Here is a 19,256-nt window from a genome sequence, read left to right on the forward strand (position 1 = left end):
CAAAATGAAATATTGTTTCATTTATGCAAAACAGCTACTTAACTGAAGCAAGTTGTAAAGATTCTCGAAGCAACGAGCAGCAGGCCAGTCACCTTTAAGTTCCCTTCCCAGTCAACCACTGACTTGACTTGGCATACAAGGAATGCTTAATACCCAAACACTACATCACTGTCGTGTTTCCACTTCTTCCCTCCTCCTCCTCTAACCAAAACAAAAAGTGGAGAGGTAGAGAGACATGCTATTGCAAGGTTTGTTGGCAGCAGAGTAAGTAGTAAGGCTTTGGCTCAAGAGGCTTCAGAAAACAGTGGCTCAGCAAAAAAGTACAGATAAGCTCAGGTAAAGTCCTTTTAAATTTATCGCAGTTCAGGTGGCGGTTAAGGCAGATGTGGGAGCTCATGGAGACGTCCATTGTCCCTGATGACTACACCTGTGGGAAGTGCACTCTGCTGCAGCTCCTGGGAGAAAGTGTTAGGGAGCTGGAGCTGGATGCACTTAGGATCATCTGAGATGCTGAGTGCTTCATCGGTAAGAGTTTTAGTGAGGTGGTCACACCTAAGGTGCAGGCAGAGTAGTACCTGGGTCACCACCAGGAAAGGCGAAGGGAGTAGGCACAAAGTGCAGGAATCCCCTGTGGCCATTCCCCTCAAAAACGAGTATATCGTTTGGATTCTGTTTTTTTTTGGGGGGGGGCGGGGCGGAGGGAGCATTCAGAGGAAAGCAGGAGCAGCCAGGTTGATTAGATTACATTAGATTACATTACATTACAGTGTGGAAACAGGCCCTTCGGCCCAGCAAGTCCACACCGGAATTGAACCCGGGTCCCTGGCGCTGTGAGGCAGCAGTGCTAACCACTGTGCCACCATGCCGCGGCACTACAACTGGCTCTGGGGCACAGCAGAAAAGGGTAAAAAGTAAACGGGACCTTAGTGATAGGAGTCTTGATAGTCAGGGGGACAGATAGAAGACTGCGTGGCTGCAAAATAAGAATCCACGATTGGTGTTGTCTCCTGGGTGCCAGGGTCCAGGATGTCTCAGAGCAGCTGCAGATCATTCCCAAGGGGGAAAGTGAGCAGCCAGAAGTCATTGTGCATGTTGGCACAAATAACATTGGTAGAAGTAGGGATGTGGTCCTGCAGAGTGATTATAGAGAGCTATGAAAAAATGTTAAAAACCAGGATCTCGTTTGGGATAAGCGAGGGTAAGAATACGAGGATATGGAAGATGAATGTGTGGCTAAAAAAATTGGTGCAGGGGGCAGGGATTCAGATTATTAGATCATTGGGATCTTTTCTGGGACAAAGGTGACCTGTTCAAGAGGGACAGGTTGCATCTGAACTGGAGGGGAAACCAATAACTTGCCAGCCAGGTTTGTTAGTGCTGCAAGGGAGGGTTTAAACAAAATTGGTATGGGGGTGGGATCCTCAACAGCTGGGAGGGAAGTGAGAGACTCGAAAGAGATACAGTAATCAGAAATAGTAAATTGAAGAGTCAGGTCAGACTGAAACAGCAGGGAGCAAGGAATGCCTGTTAGATTTAATTGCATCTATTTCAATGTAAGAGGGTTGACAGGTAAGGCCAATTAACCCAGGGCGTGGATAGATACGTGGTACTGGGATATTATAGCCATTACAGAAACGTGGCTAAGGGAGGGACAGGACTGGCAGCTCTATGTACCAGGGTACAGGTGCTTTTGACAGGACAGAGGTGTTGGAAGGAGGGGAAGGGGAGTTGCATTTTTGATAAAGGCAAGTTTCACAGCAGTAGTCAGATGAAATACTTGAAGGATCATCCAGTGAGACTGTGGGTGTAGCTAAAAAAAAAAGGGGATGATGACGTTATTGGGGTTGTACTTAAGACCCCAACTAGTTAATGGGAATCAGGGGAACAAATATGCTGGGAGACTGGGGAGACTCACAGGAGTAATTGAGTTGTCACAGCAGGGGATTTTAATTTTCCGAACATAGACTGGGATTGTTAGAACGTAAAGAGGTGAAATGGGGTAGAATTTGCTAAGTGCGTTCAGGGAAGTTTCCTTAAGCAGTATATAGAGGCCACTACTCAGGATGGGGCAAAATTCCACCTATTGTTGAGAAATAGGGCAAGACAGGTGATGGAGGTGACAGTGGGGGAACACTTTGAGACCAGTGATCATAGTTCTATTAATTTTAAAATAGATATGGAGAGGGACAAAACTGATCCACAGATTCAAGTTCTCAATTGGGGCAAGGCGAATTTTGATGGAATTAAACAGAAGCTTGCAGGGGTTGGTTGGAGTGGTTTGTTTGCAGGCAAAGGGACCTCCGGCAAGTGGGAGGCCTTTAAAAGTGAGACAGCTAGAGTTCAAGGTCTCTATGTTCCTGTGAGGGTGAAGGGCAAAGTTGGCAGGAATAGGGAACCCTGGATGACAAGAGATTTTAAGGCTTTGACCAGAAAAGAGGAGGCATGGCTCAGATACAGGCAGCTGGAATCAAGGGAATCCCTGGCGTTATACAGGATTTTACTAAAGAATAAAATCAGGAGGGCAAAAAGGGGGTATGAGATTGCCTTGGCTGACAAGATTAGGGTGATTCCAAAGAATAACTAGAGAGAGAATAGGGCCCCCTCAAGGACCAAACTGGACATATACGTGTAGAACCGCAGGAAATGAGCGAGGTTCTCATGAATATTTCTCCTATGTGTGTTTACCATGAAACCAAGACAGGACGACTTGGGAAAGTTAGTGGTGATATCTTGGGGGTAGTCCACATGACAGTAGGGAAGGTGTTTGATGTATTAGAACATATGGAGGTGGATAAATCTCCTGGTCTTGACCAAATATATCCAAGAATACTGCAAGAGGCGAGAAAAGAAATTGCAGGGGCCCTGGCTGATATTTTTCCATCATTAGCCATGGGTGAGGTCCCAGAAGACTGGAGGGTAGTGCATGTTGTGCCATTATTCAAGAAGGGCTGCAAAGAAAAGTCTGGGATGTATAGACCAGTATGCTTAACATCTGTGGTGGGTACATTACTTGAGAAGATTCTGAGGGATAAGATATACATACATTTAGAAAGACAGGGTTTGATTAGGAGTAGTCAGCATGGCTTGGTGAGTGGGAGATCATGCCTCACAAATTTGTTAGAGTTCTTTGATAAAATGACCAGGTAGGTTGACAAGAGCAGGGCAGTAAATGTAGCCTATATGGATTTCAGTAAGGTCTTTGATAAGATTCCACACGGTAGGCTGCTCTGGACAGTTAGATAGCATGGAATCCAGGGCGAGCTGGCAAATTGAATTCAAAATTGGCTTGGTGGTTGGAAGCAGAGCGTGATAATGGAAGGATGCTTGTCAGACTGGAGGCCTGTGATGAGCAAAGTGCCTCAAGGATCGGTGCTGTTTGTTATCCATATCAAATGATTTGAATGAGGAGGTACAAGGCATGATTAGTAAGTTTGCTGATGACACTAAAATCAGCAGTATCGTGGACAGTGAGGAAGGTTCTCAGAAATTGTAGCAGGACCTTGGTCAGCTGGGGAAGTGGGCCAAGAAATGACAAATGGAGTTTAATATAGATAAGTGTGAAGTGTTGCATTTTGGAAAGTCAAATCAAGGTAGAAGTTTCATGGTGAATGGTAGGGTCTTAAGGAGTATAGTGGAACAGGTGAATCTTGCAGTTCACGTTCACTGTTCTCTCAAAGTGGAGTCACAGGTAGACAGGGCAGTGAAGGAAGACTTTTGACACACTGGCCTTCATCAGACAGAGCACTCAGTAAAGAAGTTGGGAAGTTATGTTGCTGTTATACAGGACGTTGGTGAGGCCGCACTTGGGAGTACTGTGCTCAGTTACGGTCACCTTGTTAGGAAAGATGTTATTAAACTGGAAAAAGACTGCAGAAGACATTTACAAGGATGTTGCCAAGATTCAATGGTGTGAGCTAGAGGGAGAGGTTGCACACGCTAGGACATTTTTTTTCTTTAAAGTCTAAGAGACTGAGCGAGGACTTTATAGAGGTGTATAAGATTATGAAAGGTATCAATAGGGTGAAGATACTCAGTCTTTTGCCCAGGATTGGGGAATTGACGATTAGAGGGCATCAGTTTAAGGTTATAGGAGAAAGAATAAAAAGGTAACCTGAGGGGCGACTTTTTTTTTTAAAAAACTACATAGAAGGTGGTACATGCATATGGAAAGAGCTGCGAGTAGAAGTTGAGGCAGGTACATTAACAACATTTAAAAGGTATTTGGATAAAGATATGGATAGGAAAAGGATAGAAGGATATGAGCCAAATGCTGGCAAATGGAGTTAGCGCGAATGGTCATTTTGGTTGGCATGGCCCAGTTTGGGCCAAAGGGTTTGTCTCCATGCTGTATGACACTATGACTTTACTGATTGCTCCTTCAACATCACTGGGCCAAAATTTGGACCTCGATCTAATATTGCAGCAGTAAGCTAACAAAAAACACACACACCAAATACACACTGGGGAAGACCATAAAATACTGGCAAAGTTCAAACATGGCAGCATAATTATCATGGTAAAAAGGATTAACGGCGCTGCTCTTGCAATCAAAAGTTGATTTTCTCTCACGTTTGTTGCTGAGGGGCCAACAGTAAGCCCATCAGTAGCAAGCAAGGGATAGCAGCAGTCTTCTGTTGGAGCAGCACAGAGATGGTGAGCAGCAGCCACGAGGAAGGCTGCGAGACAGCATAGCCAAAGATAGACAGTCCTGAGTTCACAATGGGAAAGAAAGTCAAGAAGCAACACTGCTGCTTCGCCTAGAAGATAGGGTAATGAGGATACTAAGTTGGGAGCAGGCAGGGGAAGGAGTGAAATTGTAAACCTGGTGAGCATCTGCAAAAGGGTCAGAGCAGTGTCATACCTATCATCAATGGAATATTCAATAACTGGGAACCAGGAAAACTGAAACTCACCAAGGTACTGAATTACCTGCAAATCAAGGTAAACGCACCAGCTTAAAGCTGTAAAAACTCAGGATGTTACAACATGGGGTAAACCCCTCTGCTAATTTAAACCAGCATCACAGAAAAGATTCACCCTATGCTGTAATCTGTTAAAATTCGAGAGGCAAAGAACTACCCCAAAAGTCACTATTTAAAAGTAAAAATTAACAACTTTATTTTTAAGTCTAACAGAGAATAATTAACAACTATTTACAATTCCTTTCTCTAAACTTATCTTTTACCTTCCCTTCTACAATACTGGTCCGATAAAAAATCCTGATTAAGATTTACAAAAAAAAAAATCACATTTCAAAACCAATCAGCTTGCTGAGTGTCCTCTGTAGATTTTCCTCTGTCTTCTTTTCTTCTTAGGGATTCTGTTTCACGTTATTGATAGATCAAGGGACCTTTAAGAAAGCTGTTCTGCAGGCAGCCTGTATCAGTTGATGGCTTGGCAGTTCTCTTTGCCAGTCTGGCTAACTGTTTTTGCCCCAAAACATTGAATTGTTCCATTGGTTTTAATACTAAATTCAAACTTGATTGGAGTTTGGTATCTTGGGGCATAGTTTAAACTGATTGGATGAATTTGATTTTGTCTCATAGCAACAGAAGTACTGCTCGCTGTTTGACCAAATGTTACATTTTAAAATTTTCCAGTACTCCATGGGCTTCTAAGTCCTTGCTAGCTTTTCAACTCTCAAAAGGTACAGTACACCTTACACCTTCATAGCACAGGTGAGATATTAAAGAGTTAATTTGCTCTGCTGACCTGCAGGAAATTGGATATCCCAAGGTTCAGGTGGGATGCCTCTGACTTACAGGCAGATTGTAAGGAAATCACATTCCCATCTCTTGGCATTCAAGCCCATTTGCATGGCCATTTCCTAGTTATTCAAAAGCTATTTACATTGTCATCTCCTACTATTCACATTTTCATCCCCTATCCAGAAATCAATGAGAACATTATAGTTGGAATTTGACAACTCTCCTAATAGTTACAAAAAAAGTTTGCAACAGATTTGACCATTAAGGGATGATTTGCATTACACTTTTTCTGAGGATGAAGTGGTCACTGCTTTGTGTCAAGTGGCATGGGACTGTGGGAGAATGGCTGGGGGTTGTCTTGTGGGCATTACTAACTGATGTAAAGATTTTGTGTAAAGGAAGGACTGTTTCCTTTGTCCGGGAGAGCTTTTGACATGACTCTGCAAGCCCTGCAAGGTGTGTCAGAAATTCCTCCAGAAAGTTTGTACTGTACTGTGCTTAATAAATACTGCTTGTTTTCAGAAGTTGGCATGTTGCAGTTGCATCAAGTGTGTAAGGATCTCAAGAGAAAAAGAACTCAACACAAGAACCACTATAACAGGTGGCAGGGGAGAATAAAATGTCATGGATACCATTGTAATAAATGCTGTGTCAATTGGATAATTAAATATCAAATACTTTTATAACAAACATTGGCAATTGAGACATATCACATCTGAAAGCATCTTGCATACTATGAATTACTTGAGGTGCAACGAATGTGTTAGAGACAAATTTGTGACTGTTAAACTGTTTGTTCATCAATCCACAAGGAGAAAAAGTGTTTGTTCTTTTTTTCTTGTGCATAAAACTGTATATTAGTTATTATTTAAAAAAAGCCTTTGTTGCTAACTTATGTTGTGTGTCTTCAAATACTGCGTTGTCAAGGAAGTTAAAGCTTTCCTATAGCGCTGTAGCTTTACAACAATAAAGCTGAGAAAGTTTTTCTGGTTGTTAATGCATTCTAATTCTATTTCTGTTCCAGTCCAAATACACCACACATCAAGACAAATAAAGAAGGTACCATTACTACGTGACAGCATTACCTAATACAGGGATTTGAGAGAATAAAAAGGTAGCTGTCAAAAGTCAAAAAAACCTAGCCCCCAAGAAAATCCAGTGGGGCTCTCAAAAAATTACAATGGCCCCATTAGCAGACAATTGAGAACACAGACATGTAGCAGTTCAAGAAAGCAGCTCACCATCACCTCTTCAAGAACAATGCGTTTTTTTAAAAAAATGTAGTCTTCTTGAACTGCTACAATCCCTTTGGTGTTGGTATACATACAGTGCTGTTAAAAGGGGAGTTCCAGGATTTTGATCCAGTGACAGTTCAGGAACGGTGATATATTTCAAAGTCAGGAGAATAAGTGGCTTGGAAAGGAATTTATCAATCAAGGTGTTCTCACGTATATAGAGAGATAGAGTCACAGAGATGTACAGCACGGAAACAGGCCCTTTGGTCCTATTTGTCCATGCCAACCAAATGTCCCAACCCAATCTAGTCCCACCTGCCAGCACCCTGCCTATCTCTCTCCAAACCCTTCCTAATCATACACCCATCCAGATGCCTTTCAAATGTTGCAACTGTTCTGGCCTCCACCACTTCCTCTGGCAGCTCATTCCATATCCATACCACCCTCTGCATGAAAACGTTGCCCTTTAGGTCTCTTTTATATCTTTCTCCTCATCCTAAACCTATGCCCTCTACTTCTGGACTCCTCCCCCCCCAGGGAAAAGACCTTGTCTGTTTACCCTATCCATGCCCCTCATGATTTTATAAACCTCTATGAAGGTCACCCCTCAGCCTTCGATGCTCCAAGGAAAACAGCCCCAACCGATTCAACTTCTCCCTTTCGCCAAATTCTCCAACCCTGGCAACATCCATGTAAATATTTTCTGAACCCTTTCAAGTTTCACAACATCTTTTCAATAGGAAGGAGACCAGAATTGCATGCAATATTCCAAAAGTATGCTGCCTTTGTTCTTGGTGGTCAGGTGGCAGGTTGTCAAGAAGCTGTACGAGGTCCAAGATAGGTGGTAAAATGCTGGCATGACCCATATCTCAAATGTGAACAGGTAAAAATATTGAGAAATAGGCATTTCCACCACAGAACTTGTGCTGAGAGAAAATATTGATAATGTAATGCAAAAACTGACTCATCTACAACACTTCACTGTTAATGGATCAAACATGTTTCATCTGTTTAAATTTCCAGTGTGAATTTCCAATACATGTAGTTCTGTACTGGCAATATTCTTTCAGATTTTGAATTTCTATTATCACTAAAAACATTTATAGTTCAGGGTCAAACAAAAGTCTAGTGGACTTGTTGGGCCAAAGGGCCTATTTCCACACTGTAGGGAACCTAATGTAAACACATCAGTAATTGTTAATCATATTAGTAACTCAATGATTGTCAAGGGATTAACAGGAGTGTAAATAACACAAGTGCCCATTTCCTCTTGTGGTACCACAGGCTTATCCATTTACAGGGAGTCATTATTGTATTTTGACTAGGTAATGAACACGGGAGAGAGAATGAAAACACAATTTGGGCATGTCAACAGACTGGGGCACACCCCACTGCCAATTCAAATGGCAATACCTTTTTGTCTGGGTTAAATTTTGCAATATTCATATTCAAAGAATAAAACAACTTTGATTCAACCTCATAACCCTTGAATTCTTATAATTGCTTTCAACCAAAGTTTGTCTTTCCTACATTCATTTATGAACAGTCAGAACACTCATAATATTTTATGCTAATTAATAAAGCTTGCTGCGTAAACAGCGCGCTACATTCTGCCCATCTCTAAAACTGGCTTTGCAGCTAATTAAAAGATCGAATATTTAAGTGTTGGATATGGATCACCTCACTGAAGGAGCTAGTTCAAGCTCAGCCCAGAGTTACCAGCAGTCCTCTGAGAACCTGAATAATTGGCGAGAGCACCACTCTCAATCCAGGACATCAATAATTGGTATTTACTGACCAAGAAATCACTGGATAGCAATAATTAGCAGGAAGCCTGCTGAATTTCTAACTGAAGTGAGGGGCATAGTGGTCAACTGCAGAGCTTCACGTATTACACAATTTTAAGATGTGCTGTCACAGCACATGCCAACAGTACACAGAACAGTACAGCACAGTACCGAATCTTCGGCCCACGATGTTGTGCTGAGCATTTATCGTAATCCAAGCTCAACCTAACCTATGCACCCCTCAATTTACAGCCATCCATGAGCTTGTCCAGCAGTTGCTTAAATGTCCCTGACGCAACTACCACTGCTGGCAGTGCATTTTACCCACCCACCACTCTGCGTAAAGAACCCACCTCTGACATTTCCCCTAAACCTTCCTCCGATCACCTTAAAATTATGACCCATTATGACAGCCATTTTTAGCCTGCGACTTTTCCCCAGGGCATCTCCTCTATCTCTGCCTCTCATTACCTTGTACACCTCTATCAAGTCACCTCTCTTCCAGTGTGAAAAGCCAGTGCTCACTCAACCTTTCTTCATAAGACAAGCCCTCCAATCTAGACAGCATCACGGTAAATCTCCTCTGCACCCTCTAAAGCATCTCCATCCTTCCTATAATGAGGTGACCAGAACTGAGCACAATATTTCAAGTGTGGTATACCAGGGCTCCACAGAGCTGCAGTGAAACCTTGCAGCTCTTAAACTCAACCCCCCCCCCCCCACCCTCGCTAATTAAAGCCAAAACACCATACACCTTCTTAACAACCCTATCAACTTGGGTGGCAACTTTTAGGGATCTATGGACATGGATGCCCCTGTTCCTCTACACAGCCAAGAATCCTGTCTTTAACCGTGTATTCAGCATTCAAATTTGACCTTACAAAATGAATCACTTTGCATTTATCCAGGTTGAATTCCATCGGTCACTTCTCAGCACAGCTCTGCATCCTGTCAATATCATGCTGTAGCCTGCAACAGCCCTCTACAACACCACTGAAGTTTATCTCATTGACAAACTTACTAACCCACCCTTCCACTTCTTCAAAACTACAAAGAGCAGAGGTCCAAGAACAGATCCCTGTGGGACACCACTGGTCACCGACCTCCAGGTGGAATACATGCCATTTACTACCACTCGCTGTCTTCTTTCGGTGAGCCAATTCTGTATCCCATACCTCCTAACTTTCTGATGAAGACTACTCTGGGGAACCTTATCAAATGCCTTATTGAAATCCACAAATACCACATCCACTGCTCAACCTTCATCAACTTGTCTCATCACCTCCTCAAAGAACTCAATAAGGCTTGTGAGGCATGACCTGCCCCTCACAAAGCCATGCTGTCTATGTTTTTCCTAACAGTCATAAATCCTATCTCTCAGAATCCTTTCCAGTACCTTGCTTACCACAGATGTAAGACTGACAGGTCTGCAATTCCCAGGGATTTCCCTATTCTCTTTCTTGAGCAGACGAACAGAGGTACTCCTCCCATGGAGAGTGAGAATGAAAAAATCATCACCAGCGGCGCAACAATCTCATTCCTTGCTTCCCATAATAACCTTGGATATATCTGGTCCGGCCCTGGGGACTTAACTGTCTAGATGTTTCCCAGAATTTCCAGCACATCCACTTTCTTAATATCAATCTGTTTAACCCTATTAATCCGGCCCACAGTGTTCTCACTATCAACAAAGTCCCTCTCTCTAGTGAATACTGAAGCAACAAACTGATTCAGGGCCTCCCTATCTCTTCAGACTCCAGGCACAAGTTCCCTCCACTATCCCTGATCATTCTCTTATTCCTTATGTACGTGTAGAACGCCTTTGGGTTTTTCCTAATCTTTCCTGCCGAGGCATTTTCGTGCCCCGACCTACCTCTCCTCAGTCCATTTTTGAATTCTTTCCTAACTACCCTGTAATCTTCTAAAGCTGTGCGAGATCCTTGCTTCCTCAACCTTATGTAAGCTTCCTCTTCCTCTTACCAAGAAGCTCCTGTGCTCTTGTCATCCAAGGCTCTTTTACCTTGCCATTCCTTGCCTGTCTCAGTGGGACAAAGTTATCCAACACTCGCAACAAGTGCTCCTTAAAACAGCCTCTATGGTTCTGTTGTGCTTTTTCCAATGTTCCACAGCTCCTGTCTAACAGCAGTATAAATTTCCCCTCCCCCAATTAAATACTTCCCATACTGTATGCTCCCATCCCTCGCCATAGTAAAGGTGAGGCAGTTATGGTCACTGTCACAGAAATGCTCTCCCACCGAGAGGTCTGACACCTGGCCTGGCCCGTTGCGTAGCGCCAAATTCAGTATGGCTTCTCCCCCCGCCGCCCGCCCCCCCCCACATTACATTCAACAGGAAATGAATAGTTCCAACATTTATTTTATGAACAGTCATAAAGTGACTGTTCTTTTCCTGTTACTGACTTCCACACGTACTGACTCAGTTGACAAACCCTCCTCAACAACCTTCTTTTCTGCAGCTGCGATGCACTAATTAACGATGCTACTCCCCCTCCTCTCTTCCACCCCTCCCTGTTCTTTTTAAAAGATCTAAACCATGGAACATCCAGCAACCATTCCTGCCCCTGTGAAACCCACGTCTCTATTACAGCCAAAACATCGTAGTTCCAAGTACTGATCCATACTCTAAGTTCATCACTCTTGCATTGAAACAGACACACTTTAATCTATCCCTTTTCCCTATCAGCGGTGTATCCTTCCGGACAGAGTCTCAGCATTCCATTTCTGCCCATTCAACAACTACCCTCCCCTCTGATCTGTAGCTCTGATTTGCATCCCCCTGCCAAACTAGTTTAAACCCTCCTGAAGTGCATTAGCAAATGTCCCGCCCAGGATATTGTTGCCCTGCAGTTTAAGTGCAATCTATTCTTCATGTACAGGTCCCACCTTCCCCAGAAGGTACCCACTGATCTAAGTTTCTGAAATCCTCCCTCCTGCAGCAGCTCTGTAGCCACATGTTGAACTGCACTTGCTCCATGTTCCTTGCCTCGCTTCCTCCCCCACCCCACCCCGTCAACAGCATATGAGATTACTGCTCTGTTTGCCTTGTTTTTTAGCTTCCAACCTAATAATACCAAACCTTTTGGTTGATATCACATTAACTGGAAGCTTTAACTACTGTGGTCCCAAGGAGCCTGCAAAGAACTGTTACAAAACAAGGATTACGGATTTTGCACAGAGGTATTTCAAGAGCACATGTCTCTTCACTTTCTCCAAAAACTTGGTTTACCTTACAAACCGAAGTGTAGTCAGCCATCTGCCAAATTTTTCAAGTAAATCTCCTTACACCAAAACATCTTTGCAGCAGAGTGCAAAGGTATGGGGGACAAAGGGAAGACAGAACATTTTTTGACCATTCTTTGGAACACAAAACCGTCCAGTGTACTGCACTACCACCTTTAAACCACTGGAATAACAGACAGTGACATACTACAGATTCAATTGTGACTCAATAGTTGGAGTTCGGCCATCCTTCACAGTTTGCCATGAGACATACCATCAGGAAATATAATGACATCACGAGAAAAAAGACAGCCCCTTTCCTGACACCATGCTTCAAGGTTATAACACATGCCACTGCTTAGGTTGTCACCTGATCCCCATGATGCATTCTATTTCATAATACTCTACACTCATTAACAGCGTACTGCAATTAAGAAAGTCATCTGTTAAAGGTGCATATACAGAGGAAACTCGATTATCCAAATACCAATTATCCGAAAGAGACCTTGAGGTCCCGATAGAAACATTATGTCAAAAACATCTTTCGAGCAGTGATCGCATCTTTTGTTGAGTAATTAAACAGGCACCGTCTCCAAATGACTGACCTCCTGCCCTCTCTCTCTCCCCACACTTTCCCTGGAGTTCTACATAGGGGTGCACTCTAACCACCATCACAGGTCAAAAATTTGCAGTAAAAAGTTATGTGTGTGGCTGTAGCTGTGCGCTATTTGGAGACTTACCCCACAAACACAGCATCAGCCTTGTTGCTGGTGTGCAGTCTGGCTGTCCCGGAGAGGGACCGGGGTGGACGGTAACTCACGTGCTTTGTGCTGGGGCGCGGGGTTTGGACAGTTTGGAGCGGGGGGGTGTTGGAAGCTGCAGTCTCCTGAACGAGAAGCAGACTTTAAAACTCTGAGCCCCAGAGGAAAGGCATTTAAATCGATTTTCCGAATAAATCGATTATCCGAACGAAATAGTGTCCGCCCATCACGTTCGGATAATAGAGTTTCCACTGTATATGCAACTAGTTGTGAAAAAGTCAAATGATGATTACCTTCTTTCCTCTAACAGAACATTTAGCTAAACATTGTTTTTATCTATTAATGCATATACACAGGCATTGCAAACATTATACACACCGATGGACATATATACATCATTGGCATTCTTCTATCGGGGATGGAGGTATATATACGAACAGATAACATTAAAATTCACACAGCCAGGCAGTGAAAGACAGAACACTGCAATCTCGTCTTGATAGATTGATAAAACCTTTGTTGTTTGAAACAATGAATATTGTGCACTTTCAAATAAATCCCTCTTTCAGGTTGCACCTAGATATTTTCTAATCGGACTGTTCACAGATGTTGTTATTATACAAATCTGGAGCAGGTGTGACTTGAACCTGGGGCTCCTAACCCAGATGTTGTACCATTGCCACTGCACTACGAGGGCATTCTGTTTCGAAAACTGCATAAGTTAGTCCACCACTTGAATACAATGAAATCCCATGTAAGACACACACATGTTTGCGAGACCGACAGAAACAGAATTTTGCTTCCAACTTCTCATTTACGAACTTTTAAGTGTGAAATTCCAGTTTGAGACTAGCAAGATCCTTTTGTTCAACCCTGCCAGCAAAGTCAGTGTGCATATGCACATGTTACATATTCACAGACTTCCAAAGATATATAAAAACACATATGAAAGCTGCCAAACCTCTATAACTGAATCTATGAAATGACTCATCAAATATTGTCAACAATCATAAGCAAAACCAGCAAGAACAAAAGCAAAACAGATGATGATTTTTTTTGTTCCCTTCTTAAGTTGAGAATTGAATATTGGAACTTTCAAAGAGAGTTGTAAAATTCACAGAAAAGCATGAAACATTGAGTTGTGTTCATAATTTCTGCAGTCAGCTACTTTCCCCCTCCCCCAACTGAAGAAGCCAAAATTCAGAAGTGCCCAGGACTTTTTATTTTTAAGAGAACAGCTGCAAAATTTACCATTGACAGATTGTTGAAATTTGCTACTTGTGAACTTGACTTTCAACCTGGTCCTGAAACTAAAAAGCCAAATCATTGTGCAGAGTTCAAACTTCGGTTAATGTCAATGCAAATGTTCCTTTCTCCAAAATATCCAAAGAATTAAAACAGGAACTTTCGAATGGTGTCGGAGGAAAAACAATAGAACTACATTTACATCAAATGTTTGTGTATGATGTAAAAATTTCAAAACAAAAATTGGTGACTCCAATTTATAAATGAACAAAATATTTTTTCAATGTAGGACATTTTTCTTCCTAACTTCCCACCTCAAATAACCACATATCTGTTAATTTGACCTATAAATGTCAGAGTGTAAATGTGGAAATTAAAAATGCTTCTATTGAAACAGTATCAACTAAATCAGCAGAAAATAGACCTGAGGGGCAACCTTCCCACATAGGAGGTGCTTTCTATGTGGAATGAACTGCCAGAGGAAATGGTAGAGACAGGTACAGTTACAAAATTTAAAAAGGCATTTGGACAGGTACATGAATAGCAAAGGTTTAGAGTGATATGGGCCGAGTTTATTTTGAGAAACCCAGTCACAGCATGGTTGTGTTGGATAGAAGGGTCTGTTTCCATGCTGTATTATTCTTGGATACCTCATCAAAAAAAAACTTAATCAAGTTAGTGAGACACAATTACCCATGCACAAAGCAATGTTGACTGTCTCTAATCAGTTCTTGCCTTTTCAAAAGCTCTGAATACACTGTTCGAATTTTAACAAAATTGAACAAGTTGAACAAAACCATCACATCCTGCATATCCCCATCCAAGCCAAATACCATTTTGACTCGGAAACAGATCATAATTCCTTTACTGTCACTGGGTCAAAGCCAAAAACCTCTTTTCCTTGTAGCATGGCGGGTGTACTTATACCACAGAGACTGCAACACTTAAAGAAGGTGACTCATTACCACCTTAAGGGTTACTCAGGATGGGCAACTGGTGCTTGCCTGACCAGCAATATGAGTCAACCACATTGATGTGGTCGGCCAGACTAGTTAAGGATGGCAGATATCCTTTCCTTAAAAAAAGATGATTAGCGAACCAGAAGGGATTTTCATGACTACCAGCAACAGTTTCATAGTCATCATCGGACTCTTTGCTCCAGATAATTGCGTTCAAATTTCATCATTTGCCATGGCTGGATTAGATCCTAGGTCCCCAAACATTACCTCAGTCTCTGGAGTAATAGGTCTGGTGATAATACCACTAGGCTATCGCCTAATTAAGTAAATCTGCTATGTTTTCAATGTTAACAGATTCCAGGATTCTAATCTGATTCTGCACATTTGCCACATACTAAAAACTGTTCTTAAGGCAAAGGCTGTGTACCACTTGTCATGGTTGAAAGCTGCCCATTAGGTTTCGAGTTATATTGTTAACAGATATAAAACATCCCATCCACCAATTTGCAGTGCGGAAAATCAGTGAGATTTTACGAAGGCTACAGGATCTGAAATGCAAAAGAAAACTAAGCTATCTCTAGGAAAGTGTAAAAAAGAAAACAAAATCGTTAAAAAGAATGCATGAAGAAGGAAACAATGAAGATTCGTTAGATATTTTGAGAGCAGACAAAAGGTGAAAAGAAAGGATTGGTTGGTTAGAGAAGAAGACGAAGAATTATTCAAATTCAGGATAAAGAAGGTAGAAATATTAAACAAATATTTGTAATAAACAAGGAACTGAGATTTGGAATGAGCTGGATTTTGATCTTTCCCTGTTAGACGACTTTTGTATGTTTTATACAGAAAGAATGAAAAAGCATAGCAGGGGAAATGAGAGCAGATGAGATAACTGCTGAGAAGGAAAATGTACCCAAAAGAAAAAGTGGAAGTCAGGTGTAAGGAAAAACGAGAGACAATTCCCATAGCATTATGAAGTAGCGCAACTGAGAACGGGAGGGCAGCCAACGCAACACTTAGGTTTAAGAATTGATAAAGTTTCATAGCATTGGCAGTGGACAGAAACAGAAATATACAACATTAAGATCAGTCACCATTGAAGGGAACCAAGCATTTCAAGAGCCATTCCAAATCCAGGCACACTGCAGTTCAATTCAGAGAAGGGTGCACACTGGAGACCTGCACTTGGCTGTTCTTTCCACAATGAGCTGCCCAAACAGCTTTTTGTTGCAACAATTTTTAACTTTTTGCTTTAGATTTCAAGTTATTGAGACTGCAATAAGAAACAGGTGTGTAAGGAGAAAATGCTGAAATACAGTTGATGTTGTAAATATGGAATTTGGAAAGGTACCTGACCAGGGTGCAAATGTTTTCTTCAGATAGAGCCACAGAGATGTACAGTACAGAAACAGACCCATCGGTCCAACTCATCCAAGCCAACCAGATATCCTAAATTAATCTAGTCACATTTGCCAACATTTGGCCCATATCCTTCTAAATCCTTCCTACACATTTACCCATCCAGATGCTTTTTAAATGTTATAATTGTACCAGCCTTCACCACTTCCTCTGGCAGTTCATTCCCTACATCTACCACCCTCTGCGTGAAAACGTTGCCCCTTAGGTCCCTTTAGGTTGAAATCCCACTTCCATCAGAAGCGCGCCATAACATCTCTGAACAAGTTGGTTTAAACAAAACAAATATTTGTGACAATCTGATAACCGTATTTAGGGCAATCGTAACTATGCTGTCCAAACATTTTATTGATAGAGTTTAATGAGCTAAGCCATAACTCAGATTGGGATTTGCTGGCCTGCACTGAGTCAAGATAACCTCACCTTTTGAGTTGGACATTTTTAATCTACCTTTTTATTTGTGTTATTAAAGATTAATAAAATAATTTGATAAACTTGTTCAAGGAAATTTTCTTTATCAATATGTAAATATTCCTTCTAGAGAAGGAGCAAAATTTGACCTCTTCGGCAACAATGCAGGGCAAGTGACTAAAGTGATAGTATGGAAACACTTTGGGTCGAGTGATCATAATTCTATTGATTTTAAAATAGTTGTGAAAAAGGACAAGCCTTCCATAAAAGTTCAGCTTTTTAACTGGAGCAAAGCAAATGTTAATAATATGGGAACAGGAACTTTGAAAAGTTGGTTGGAGTAGACTGCTCACAGGTAAAGTGATAAGTGGGAAACTCTCAAAAGTGTGATCAGGAGAGTTCAGAGTCATTTTGTTTCTGTTAGAATGAAAGGTAAGGCTGGTCAGATAAGGAACAATGAATAAAGACATTGAGGTCTCGTCAAGCATATAAAAAAAAACACATTAGATACAGACAGCTGGGTTCAAGTGAATCTCTTGAAAAGTATATGGGGTGGCACGGTGGCTCAATGGTTAGCACTGCTGCCTCACAGCACCAGGGACCTGGGTTCAATTCCAGCCTCAGACAACTGTGTGGAGTTTGCACATTCTCTCAGTGTCTGAGTGGGCTTCCTCCATGTGCTTTGGTTTCCTCCCACAATCCAAAAATGTGCAGGTTAGGTGAATTGGCCATGCTAAATTGCCCATAGTGTTCAGAGATGTGTAGGTTAGGTGCACTAGTCAGAGATAAACATAGGATAGTAGGGTATGGGAATAGGTCTGGGTGGGATACTCTTTGGAGGGTTTGCTGGGCCAAATGGCCTGTTTCCACACTGTAGGGATAATATGATTCAAAACAAAAAGAGCGTAGGGGCAATCTTAAGAGGGAAGTCAGGAGGTTAAAGAGGCTATATGAGATAGCCTTGGCAGATAAGGTTAAAGATAATGCAGAGATTCTACAAGTACATTAAAAGCAGGAAAGCCACTAAAAAGAGAATAGGACTCCTTAAAAATCAAAGAGGTCATCCTCATTTTGAATCTCAGGAGATAGGAGAGATACTGAAGGAATATTTCTCAGTTTTTTTTTTACTGTGGAGAAAGAAGTGGAGGCTAGACGATTCATGGAAATAAATACTGATGTTTGGAAAACAGTTCACATTACAGAAAAGCAAGCGCCGGAGGTCTGAGACCTGATCTACTGTACCCCAGAACATTGTGGGAAGTTAAGAAGGAAATTACGAAGCTTCTTGTAGAAATATTTGCACCATCTGTTTCTATGGGTGGGATGCTAGAGGACTGGAGAGTGGTTTATGTTGTGCCTTTGTTTAAGTAGGGATGTAAGGAGAAGTCTGGAAACAAAAGGCCCGTGAGTGTGACTTCGGTGGGAGTAAGTTGTTGGGGCAATTCTGAAAGATAGGATTTATATGCATTTGGAAAGGCAAGGATAGTCAGCAGGGCTTTGTGCCAGGGAAATCATGTCTCTCAACCTTGACTGAGTTTTTTGAGAGAGTTGTCAAGAACATTGATGAGGCAACGTGGTAGATGCCATTCATTGGGACTTCAGTAAAGCATTTGACAAGGTTCCGCATGGACTAATTAGTAAAGTTGGATCACATGGGATTCACAGTAAGCTTGCCAATTGGATATAAAATTGGCTTAACAACAGGAGACAGTGACAGTGACAGGTTGTTTTTTAGACTGGAGGACTATAACCAGGGGTGTTCTACAGGGATCGGTGCTGGGTCCACTTCCATTTGTCATTTATATAATTGATTTGGATGAGAACATGTAAGGCATGGTTAGTAATTTTGTGGATGACATTAAAAGTGGCAGTTTAGTGGACAATGAAGGAAGTTATCTAAGATTACAAAGAGATCTTGATCAATTAGATCAATGGGCTGAAACGTAACAGATAAAGTTTCATTTGGATAAATGCAAGGTATTGCATTTTGGAACAACAAATAAGGGCAAGACTTAAAAGTAGGGCCTTGGAAAGTGTTACAGAACAAAGAGACCCGGGACTTCAGATACATAATGTTTTGACCTTTGTGTCACACACAGATAGGGTGGTTAAGGCAGCATTTAGCATGCTTAGCTTCATTGCTCAGACCAGTGAGTATAGGATTTGGGATGTCATGTTGAAGTTATTACAGGATGTTGATGAGGCCCCTTCTGGAGCACTATGTTCAGTACTAGTTGCCCTGTTAAAGGAAGGATATTATTAAGCTGGAGAAGGTTCAGAAAAGATTTACCAGAATGTTGCCAGGAATGGAGATCTTGAGTTAAAAGGAGGGGCTGGATAGGCTGGGACTTATTTTTACTGCGGAAGTCTGGAGATGTATGGGTTAGGTGGATTGGCTCTGCTGCATTGCAATGTCATCTGGGGATGTGCATGGATGGTTTGGCCATGGGAAGTGGAGGTTTGGAGGAGTGTGGTGCGTGTGTGTGTGTGTGTGTGTG

At 41.9% G+C, this 19,256-nt stretch overlaps 1 protein-coding gene across 3 annotated transcripts in view; it reads right to left on the bottom strand.

Moving 5' to 3' along the window:
- arid4b (AT-rich interaction domain 4B) overlaps positions 1 to 19,256 on the bottom strand; it is a 143,444-nt gene that overhangs the window by 69,985 nt on the left and 54,203 nt on the right. The window lies entirely within an intron of this gene.

Source organism: Chiloscyllium plagiosum, chromosome 3 (assembly GCF_004010195.1).
Source record: "Chiloscyllium plagiosum isolate BGI_BamShark_2017 chromosome 3, ASM401019v2, whole genome shotgun sequence".
NCBI classification, from domain to species: domain Eukaryota; kingdom Metazoa; phylum Chordata; class Chondrichthyes; order Orectolobiformes; family Hemiscylliidae; genus Chiloscyllium; species Chiloscyllium plagiosum.